We start from the raw sequence: 10,571 nt of genomic DNA, 5'->3' as shown, positions 1-10,571 counted from the left end.
CCAAGATTTAATTTGCCTATTTAATCATTAGTCTTCTGAAATCTGCACTGTAATGTAATCTTTTCTGTGTGTTTGTTCAATACATTGGGAACTATTAATAGATAGGAATTTGGGAGGAGGGGGAATTCTGTGTCCAAAAATCTTAGAAGCTTGCTATTACAGGGTTGACTTTGAAGGAGACTGGGAGGAGTAGTTTTTAGTCTAAAGACCATGGGGTGCTCTGGTCCCTGAGTCATCCTGAGAGCACTATACATAAGCTTATTTTTGGAGAAGTCGTGGTATTTAGAAACTTCTAATAAAATATGGTTTCTGAAAGAAGAAATGAAGAATTCTTTAAAAAAAAAAAAACCATGCTTTCTACAGTTGGAAAACTATGGTATATAAGGTCCCATTTAGAGAGGCTGGGGAAAACTTTCATAAACTGATAATTAAATAAGCAGGATCAGGAGAACATTTTTTTATGAACATCATGTTGCTTTGCAAACAAACTTTACTGCAAACTGTGTAGAAAAGTTACTATGTATGTGGAAATTTTTTTTAGGGTTTAATATTCTAATATATCTTTATCTATAGAAGCTAGGCAGATGTTTTCCACATACATAGTGATAATATTCACTAGGAATATTATATTGTACTCTCTCTTCTTAAAATCCAAAAATTAACCCCTGAATTAGAAATTCTGTGCTTCCAGGGGACTGAAGGACTGCAGTAAAGTTTGTTTGCAAAGCAATATGACCTATAAGAGAACAGAAAAATGCCACCAGCAAGGTAAAAAAAAAAAATCTGTTTTTGTATTTAAGGTTATGATTAGTTTTATATTTTTACTTCTGTCTATATGCCATGACACTTCTTAAAAGACATTCACCAGGGTTACCTTTAAGCTTTTTTTTTTTAATAGCTTTTTATTTACAAGATATATGCATGGGTAATTTTTCAGCATTGACAACTGCAAAATCTTTTGTTCCAATTTTTCCCCTCCTTCCCCCTACCCCCTCCCCCAGATGGCAGGTTGACCAATACATGTTAAATATGTTAAAGTGTTACTTTTAAACTTGCTTCCATATACACACTCCTTAATATTTCTCCATTCTAGCTGTAGGGACAGCAATTCTTTGGCCAACTGCTCTTGTCCATGTCCTGGTTCAGGTGTGACCTGCCACTTCCCTTAGTTCCTTGGATCCAAATCAAGCCAGATGTACAGCTGACAATTAATTATTGGAGCATACAAAAGAAAAACCAGAGGAATCTTTCTTGAAAGGCTCTTTTAAAAAAAAAAAATCTAATCATCTTCCTTATAAGTATTTTATTTATCTATTTTGGAAAAACTGAAAAGATAGTCACATGGAGATAGATGCTACCCTCTTTGTTATGTTCTCCCAAATTATGAAATAGAATGATGTATGAATCACTGATTCCAATGCTGACATACTCCATATAGACTAAGTGACATACCTTGAATCTCTACAAGTAATGCTTCTGAGTAACACATGAGAAAAGACCTGCTCAAAACAAAAAGTTCAAAAATTAAAATGGAGAAAAAGGGAGGCATAATTTTGAAAAATAGAAATGCTAATTACATAGGCATAGACTCTCTAAAGGAATTTCGAGGTTGGCAATCTGGTTCCCTTACTCCCAGATAGATCTATACTTATTACATGCTAGAAAAAACTAGTAAACTATCTTAAAAAAAGAAAAAGTCACATTTGAAAGCAGTACTTTAACAATGCTTTAAAAAATCACAAATACCTAAAATTCACTCCTAATAACTATTAAATGATCCCTTCCTTTCCACAATCCAAGCCATAACACTGCAATTGAAGGGAAAGTTTAATCCCATTGGCACATACTTATTCAGCATTTGCGTAAACAATCTTTACAGAAAAAAAGCTTATATCCCTTCTCTGTCAGAATCCTTCTCTCTCTTTGCAATGATAGAAAATGCATATTTCCTTGAATGATTTTTTTTTAAGCGTAAACAAGCCACCTTTAACATAGGGACTCTTGAACCTCATCTCTCTTACAGGACAACACAGCAGGATTAATGGAAAAAAGAAGAAAGGCCTTATATCTGACAGTGATTGAACCTCAAAGTCACTTTTAAATTCCTTGAGGAAAATGTCATTTCTAAGCAGAGCAAAGAACCGTAGAGGCACAATGACTTGTTGGGATATTTAAATGTAACCCTGGAAGTCCATGCAAAGTAATTATGTTAAGCACTTAGTGAAATGTTGAGGTCATGTTGAGAGTTTTAAAATGAAAAGGGCTCTTAAAGGAAGGGAAAGATCCCTAGGGAATGATTTTCTATTCCTGTGGTGATGGGTTCAAATTTCTCATAACCTTTACAGGGAGAAATTAATGCTCTTCTTGGCTAACCCAAACTTCTATAATTGTAACATCCTACAATTCTTTTGAGTTCTCAAAATAAAATATATCAAAATTATATCAAATTATATCAAAATAATCAAAATAAAATATAAATAATACATTCTACATAACCTGCTGAGCTAGCAGTCAAGACAGAAAATATATCACATATCAGCAAAATTTCTAGTTTTAAGGGCTCATTATAAAGAAATTGCTGTACTGCCAATTATAACCTCCTTGGAGCCAAGAACTAAGCCTTGGTAATTCTTTTGTAAAAGAACCTAGAATTGTGACTCGTAATAGTGTGTGTGTATGTGTGTAGGTGTGGGTATACATGCATACATGTGTATGTGCATTTGTGAGTTTAATCTAAACCCATGATTTCATTGGTGTGAAAATTTCCCTGGTATAATTTTTTTTTCCTCTTTTGTAGATCATGTCTATAATATGATTTTAGTCAGATCCTCAAGCCTTGAGTCTCAGGTTAAGTGACCCAGGTTTATCCAACATTATATTTCACAAGCAAAACATGAATTCAGGTTTTACTCCAAATCTGCCTTTCTGTTCACTAAATCACAATGACTCCCATTTTGTCATGAGTTTAACAAATATTTTCATTGAGCCTGATAGCCTAAGTATTGATCCCAGTATGATTTTAATTTCCAATTTCTTCACATCAAACCACTATTATAGGCAATATAAAGAAAAAACATGTTTTTGGAAGAACAACATGAAAGCCTTTCAATTAAAATGGCTACTTTTCAACTGAGTTTTCTTAAAAGTTCAGTAAGTGTTATAGTCAATCTTTAAACATGTTAGGTTAAGTTGATAACTTCCAATCTACTTTGTTAAAAAGAGGGAAAAAACATTGGCTACTTCTCATTAAATTTATTTAGATGAGCTAAACAGAGAATTCTCTTTGATGTGCTTACTATTTTGTTCTAGATCATCAACAGAACTGCTACTCTACCTTATTTCTCACTGGAAAAAGGCTTCCCTTTAACTGTGTCCTGGTGCAAATGTATCGCCAAATTGACTTCTCTTCCAGGTCCTCAGTACCTTAGAAAGAGAAAAGAATAAAGCATAAATGAGTCATATGGAAGAAATTTATGGAAGAAAGCCCTTTGGGGCATTTAGAGACTTTCCTACTAAAAAATTCATTTGGCATAGCATATCTGACTTGTTTCAAGGATTTCTGAATAATGGTCAAGAGATAGTCTAAGAAAAGGCCAAAACATTTCTATTTGAATTCTATGACACTAAACCAGGGTTTCTTAAACTTTTTCCACTCATGATTCCTTTTTGTCCAAGAAATTTTTATATAAAACCAAGTATGTAGGCATATAAAATAGGTATGCAAGTCAAGCATTTATTGATGATAAATTATAAAAAAATTATTTAAAAACAATTCTTTGGTATACATATAATTTTACCATTTATTAAAAACAAAAACTTTTTCATACTAATGAGATGGATGTGCCTGTTTATTTTTATATAAAGAATTAAATCTTGTAAAATATTTGATATGTTTTACTGTTATCAAATTTTTCATGACTCCCCCCCCTCAATGTGGTCATGACCCACAGTTTAAGGAACATGGGTCTAAATTACTTCTAAGGTCATTTCTAACTCAGTGGTGTTTGCCTCTGATTAGCACTAATTCTCCAGTTTTGTCATTTACAAACTGATCTTTCAAAAGCCTTCACAGAAATATATCCCCTGCTGCTCGTGCTTTTAAAAATAATCCACCTCCACTCCATTCCACTTTCATCCTTTGTGCAAATCCTGAGAGTTTTGTTCCCTAGCCTGAGGGTGAAGCCACTTGAATTTTAAGGGATCTGTCCTTAAACTTACTTCCAACATAAGTTTATTTAAAATTTTAGGCAGATGCTACTACATTTGGGGAAAGATTTGGAGATAGTAGTTTGTATCTCCTTTGAGCTAACATGAAACTATTTCTACCAAGTAGTCTGGGAAATTTTTCATAATATCAGGATTATTGTTCTTCAAGTAAATAATTAATTAGAACTAGTGAAGAATCAAGCTAAGTCAGTAAGATTTAATGGAAAAAGCAGTATTAAAAGCATTAAAAGAATCTTGATTTTACTAACTGTGTGACTTTAGGCAAATCTTAAGCAAGATTTAAGCTCCCATGATCTAGCTCAAGAATACATATTTTTAAATTGTATCTATAGGCAAAGGTATTTGTCTTCGGTCTTCCTGTCTGTTATTCTGCTTTCAATCTCCTGTCCTCATCTCTACTTATCAACTGCCCAAAGCAGTAGCCTCATAGATCTCAGACCTTATCTCTTTCTTTATCTCAGTTTCATTAAAATTTAGCTGAATTATATCCCATTCCTCCTAAATTCTACTACAGACATCAGTTTGTCAATCATATGGCAAATTAAATTATGTAGTCATTATTGTTCAGGATTTTTTTCAGTCAAATCCAATTCTTTGTGATCCCATTTGAGGTTGTTTTTTTTTTTTTGACAAAGACACTGGTATGGTTTCCTATTTCCTTCTCCAGCTCATTTTACAAGTGAGGAAACTGAAGCAGGGTGAAGTAGCTTACTCAGGGTCACACAGCTAATGTCTGAGGCCAGATTTGGAGATGGGAAGATGAGCCTTTCTGACTCCAGACCCTGCACTCTTTCTATTGTACCACTTAGCTGTCTTGTTATAGTAGCTTTCTATACCCAGATGAAATGGGAATTCAGTTATCTCAAATACAGACAATCGATTTATATCTACTAGAAAGAAAACTGATCATTGTTAAACAGGACAATTTCAAATTCATTTTTACATTATCACAAAATTATAGAAATTGACAAGACTTTATGGATCATTTAGTCAAACCAATATCCAATCAAAACCAATGCTAATCAATGATAATTCCCATAGACCTTGTATCCAGTCAAGCATTTATGAGATTGCATTTGTTTATTAGATTTATGAGGTTACCTAACTATTTCAGAACTTGTTCTTGGCCAACATTAGTGATTTTTTTTCCTTTATGTAGTCTTTGAAGAGTTTCAGTCTATTTATTATCTGTTACTTTTTTTTTCTTTAATATTGGGGATGGAGAGAGAGAGTAGAAAGAAAGGAAAATTAGCAATTTTGACATCATCACATTTTGAGTCATATCAGCTTGTCAATTCCTGTAACATTGATAAACAGTTCCCAAGATCAAGGTAAATATGGGATAGAAGATGATGTAAGAAATGCATAGAAATCCAGTGACTATCCTTTCTTTTCTCTTTATCCTTTTTCAGGAAATGATATCATCTTTGAAGTACATAACAATGTCAATTAAAAAAACACTGGTATAATTATTTATGAGCTAAGGAAAGAAAAGAAAAAAAAAGCTAGGAGGACCTAAAAACATTCTGGTGCCATTTACATGCCATAAATCTTTCTGGAGGCTTATCTCTAGGCAGTAGCTTTCCTCACATTATTTCTAAAGCAAATATACACCTGTCAATCTTCAGGCTTCATTATAATTAGGCAAGACCTAAAAGGGAAGCTCCGTTAATCACTTTCATGTACATATTCATAATTTATCCATTCAACAATTTGACCCAGCTTTACCATCATCAGTCATGTCACTGTATTTAGGATAATATAGAAATCAAAGCCTGAAATATTAAACACCATAACTATATTTATTGACTTACAATCTGTGGCAATAATTTAAGTTAGGGCCAGTATTCTAAGTATTTAACATTTGGCCAATTCATCATGATTATTGTCAAGGTTATATAATCAGCTAAAATCAAGGTGACCAGTATTATCAAAGAAATAAATTTGTTCCCATCTAATGGGGAAAATAAATTTCACCCCACTTAAAGTAAATCAATTTCCTCAAGGAGACTTTCACAATCACCAATAGAGCAGCCCAGTTGTAGTATAAGCCTACCAGGTCTCCTATGGCATTTTTCTCCAGGATCTGGAACCTAAAGGAAAAAAGATTTTTTTTTTTTTAAGCCTAGCATTTTTTTCAAGTTATACAGTGGAAAGAGCAATGGTTTGGCTCTTAAAAGGCATGGGTTCAAATTCTAGCTCTATTATAAAAAACCCTATGACTTTGGTGAAATAACTTAATTTCTGTGGACCTTAGGTTCTCATCTGAAAAACCAGGGATTTGGAGTTGATGACCTATTAGGTCCCTTGAAGATCTATTCCCCAAGAATCAGATATTTTGGCAAGTAAAAGTGAGGAGTAGATCACAAATTTACTTTCTATATCCATGCTTCAGCATTAAAGACTCAAAAATTAGTCTTTAAAGAAAAATAAAACCTTGTTATTGTTGCTGCTGTAACCCTTAGTTTTATGAATAATAAATGCAATGCCCCATACCTGCAATCTTCCATCTCTACAAAGAAGGGAGTTACATTTTCTCATCTATTCTCCAGAATCCATCTAGATCACAATAATGGTAAAGGCTTAGTTTCATTGTTTTCTTGGTTCTTTTAATTTTATTCTCCATTAATTTGTATAACTCTTCCTATGAGAAACCATGGGTCCTTGTAGAAGGAGTTCTGCATTTAGAATTAGCAAATGAAGGTTCAAATTTGACCTCTGATACTTATTCAATAGGTGACTATGGGCAAATCACTTATACTCAGAGCCTCAGTTTCTCATCTCTAAAATGATGATAATAATAATTAATACTGACTACTTGGGAAAGAGCTCTGTAAAGGTTAAAGTTTATATATATTTACTATAAACAATGGCAGTAAGAGTTTAAGGGTTTTAAAATGTTACTGATGAAACTAAACTAATTTGTTTGCCCTCAAATTTCTCACCTTTGATTGATATACCTTTTGGTGTCAGGAGCTTTTATTTTGATCTTTGTGTCCTCAGCACCTAGCAAATACCTGGCACTTAGTGGATGTTTGATAAATGCCTTCTGAATGCAAATGAACTTTTCCCTAAAATATAATTTTGCTCTCATTCAAAGTGAACTTCCTCTGTCCATTTTTAATAGTGACATAATGTAGAGCTCCTTTTTTCTCTACACTTCTCCTTAATACAATTTAATTACTTAGTCAATAAGCATTTATTAAACTCTTATTATGTACCAGGCACTGTGTTCAATCATGGCTGTAACTCCACAATATTACCATCCTTTCAATCACAATTTTATATATCCAAGAAGGTGTTAAATCTGACCAATTAACTTTTCATATAATGTCTTTCACAGTATCACTTTCACAATACTATCAAACCTTCTGTCTCCAACTCTCGATTTTACAGATGATGCTATTGTCATAAAAAAAAATGATTTCTGCCCTTCAGGAGAGAGAAGGGAGGGGTATGAAAGGAAAAATGGAAGGAGGAAAGGGATAGGGGAGAAAAGTAATCAAATTATTATACTTTCCAAACTATATTCATAGAAAGAAATTGAGTAGACAAAGGAAAAAGAACATTCCAAAAAGAAGAAATATTATGAGTAAAGAGTCAGAGTTGAGAATTTTGAGTGTGTATGAGAGGTAGTTACATTACATAAAATATATGTAATGAACAGAGAAAAGCATGGTAGTGTTTTATTGTGAGAAGCCCGAAATATCAAACTGAAGAAGGGGTTTGAACTTTGCTTAGTAAGCAATAGGGAATTTTGAAGGATTTTAAATAGAGAAGTGACATGACTAGATCATAGGAAAATGTGAGCTATTTTGTAGCTTAGAAAGTGGAAAGAGAGGATAAAGGAAAAGCTCTTGTTTAAGGAATAATAAAGAGAACAATGTCACAATGTAGGGATGAGTAAGATATAAGATGAAAAAAAAAAGGAGGGGATTAGGTTATGAAAAAATCTTAGCAAATGTCTGGTACGTAGTAGCTATTAAACAAATGCTTGTTTCTCATTATACTTCTCTTTTTTGTTCTTTCCTGAGGCAATTGGGGTTGAGTGACTTGCCCAGGGTCACACAGCTAGGAAGTGTTGAATGTCTGAAGGCAGATTTGAATTCAGGTCCTCCTGACTTCAGGGCTGGTGGTCTATCGACTGCACCACCCATCTATCCCCCTCCCTTGTTTCTTATTATAAAGGATTTTTGGAGGATACCTTTAAGTTCCTAATCTACTAGGATATTCAAGTAAAAATTTCCTATGCTCAGCTGAACCTCTCCCTGAATCTCAGGAGAAAGGGTCAAGTTGTATATGTAGACTTAGAAGTCATCTGTATAGATATAATTATACGTGCCATGGCTGTGAATGAGACTCTGAAGGCAGAAAATACATGGTAAGAAAAAAAGTAGCCAAAACCAAACACTGTAATCTGCCTTTATGGGATGGGAAGAAGATAAAGAGGGAAAAAAGAAAGAGTATTGAAATATTTAGCAAGAAAATAAAAACCAGAAGTTTATAGTAACTCTGAAGTTAAGGGGCTAAAGTTAATAAGAAAGAGCAGTAATAACAAATGATGGGAAAATATCAAGGAAAACAAATTCTGAGAAACAGCCACTGGACTTAGAATTAAGGGATCAGTGGAGACCAATGGAAAAGGAATTTTAGTACAGTGGTAAAGAAAGAAACAGATTGAAAAGGGTAAGGAAATAGTGAAAAGATTGGTAACATAAAACACTTTGTTATTATAAAGCCCTATATAAATGTAAGATGTAACAATCTGAGAACACTGTTTGCTAAGATAGGAATCAGTGTGAACTTCATGATTTTTAAGTTTACCAATGTAATAAATTCTTTGCTGTTCAATTTCACTTCCAGCTGGCAAAAATCTTTCTCTTGGATCTTAGAATAAGGTTTGGAAAAGCTTTCCTTTTTTTATGGCAATAGCTTACATAAAACAATATACTAATGAAGAATAAAAATGTAAATGAATCAGAAATGTTTAAAATAAATTTCCCCTCACAAATCCTCAAATCCACACATTAGGTGGGGGAAGGGATGCATGTGACAAGATATTTTGAGTTTTAATGAATATGAAAATTTTATGAAAAGATATATTTTTGCTAAATCCAAATATCCTCATATTCTTTTACTACCATCAAACAGAACAGCTCAAGAGTGATAAATATCTGTACATAAAGATGTCAATCTAACTTATTTAGCTATAGGTTTTATTTGGTTTGTAGCTTCCTTTTTATTTTCTATTAATCAAGCAAGAATTTTAATGCCAAGATTAAAGAGTATGCCAGAGGCATTGTAGTCTGCCAGAGGCTTAGACAGAGAATTAGGAAATTTAATCCTCTTTCTGATTTTTCCAATGACTGCATGTGTAATTCTAAAGAAATAACTGCCTCTTTTTACCTCAGTTTCCTCCTTAGTAAATGTCATTTTAAAAAAAATTCAGAACAATGATTTCATTGGCATAAAGAATTCTCAAAGATATTCTCTTCCAATGTAGAGAGAGTTATTTAGATAACTGAGCTTAAATGACTCATCCAGCATTGCAAAACCAAGATAACCTTTCTTTATTCTAGGTCTGGAACACTATCCCCTATAATATACCATCTTTCAAAGTACTACTTATAATCATTGAGGATAATAGCATTTTTAGCAACTTTTCTACTATTAAAATCATTTCCTATTATAAACATAAACAAGTGAATCAATGTATAACAATATTCTATCTAATCAAATATAAAAAAAAAACTTTCTTTAAGAGATAGGAATGGAAAATATTACACTTTCTCAAGCCTATTTTTGACAGCATGATAAGGCCACTAAATTCAGAATCAGAATGAGTTTAAGACAAATTAATTATATGACTATAGACAAGTCTCAACCTCTCCAAAGCCATTTCCTTTTCTATAAAATGGTGATCATAATTCTTGTATTATCTACCTCATCAGATTAATTATTGTCAGATAATTGCTTTGTAAACCTTAAAACCATATATAAATCATTATTATTTGGAATGGAAAAACCTGATTTCAAAAGAGTATTGGCTCTGGAATTAAAAGATGTGAATTTAATGAGAATTAGATAAGGAGTATCTAAATGAAATTAGGTTTAATTGAGGTCTAGTGGCAGGTTTGGGGTACAGGGAGTCAGTCCCCCTGCAATCCCTTTGGATTCGGCACAAGGATACAGAGTTAAATAAGGTCTAGTAGTGGCACAAGAGTCCCCTGGCCTTACAGACCTAAAAACCTGGATTGATGAAAGAGGTTTATTGTGGGGTTTGGAAGTAAGGTTGAAAGGTAAAAAGACACTAGGGCCAGGGCTGGCACTGGTGGGCAGAAACC

At 33.1% G+C, this 10,571-nt stretch overlaps 1 long non-coding RNA gene across 2 annotated transcripts in view; it reads right to left on the bottom strand.

Annotated features, from left to right (window-relative positions):
• Window positions 1–1,014: 1,014 nt before the first annotated feature.
• Window positions 1,015–10,571, bottom strand: part of LOC141561413 (uncharacterized) — a 184,035-nt gene continuing 174,478 nt past the window's right edge. The window contains exons 7-8 of one of the 2 annotated variants that reach the window (XR_012488044.1): window positions 3,335–3,423; window positions 1,015–1,499 (exon numbers count right to left, since the gene is read on the bottom strand). This is a non-coding gene — a long non-coding RNA (uncharacterized LOC141561413). Of the gene's footprint in view, window positions 3,424–10,571 lie in introns of both variants that reach the window. The other variant, XR_012488043.1, reaches the window with a different exon arrangement.

This window comes from Sminthopsis crassicaudata, chromosome 3 (genome assembly GCF_048593235.1).
Source record: "Sminthopsis crassicaudata isolate SCR6 chromosome 3, ASM4859323v1, whole genome shotgun sequence".
Classification (NCBI taxonomy): Eukaryota; Metazoa; Chordata; class Mammalia; order Dasyuromorphia; family Dasyuridae; genus Sminthopsis; species Sminthopsis crassicaudata.
The sequence above is the reverse complement of the archived record's forward strand: the minus strand, read 5'-3'. Positions and strand labels throughout refer to the sequence as shown.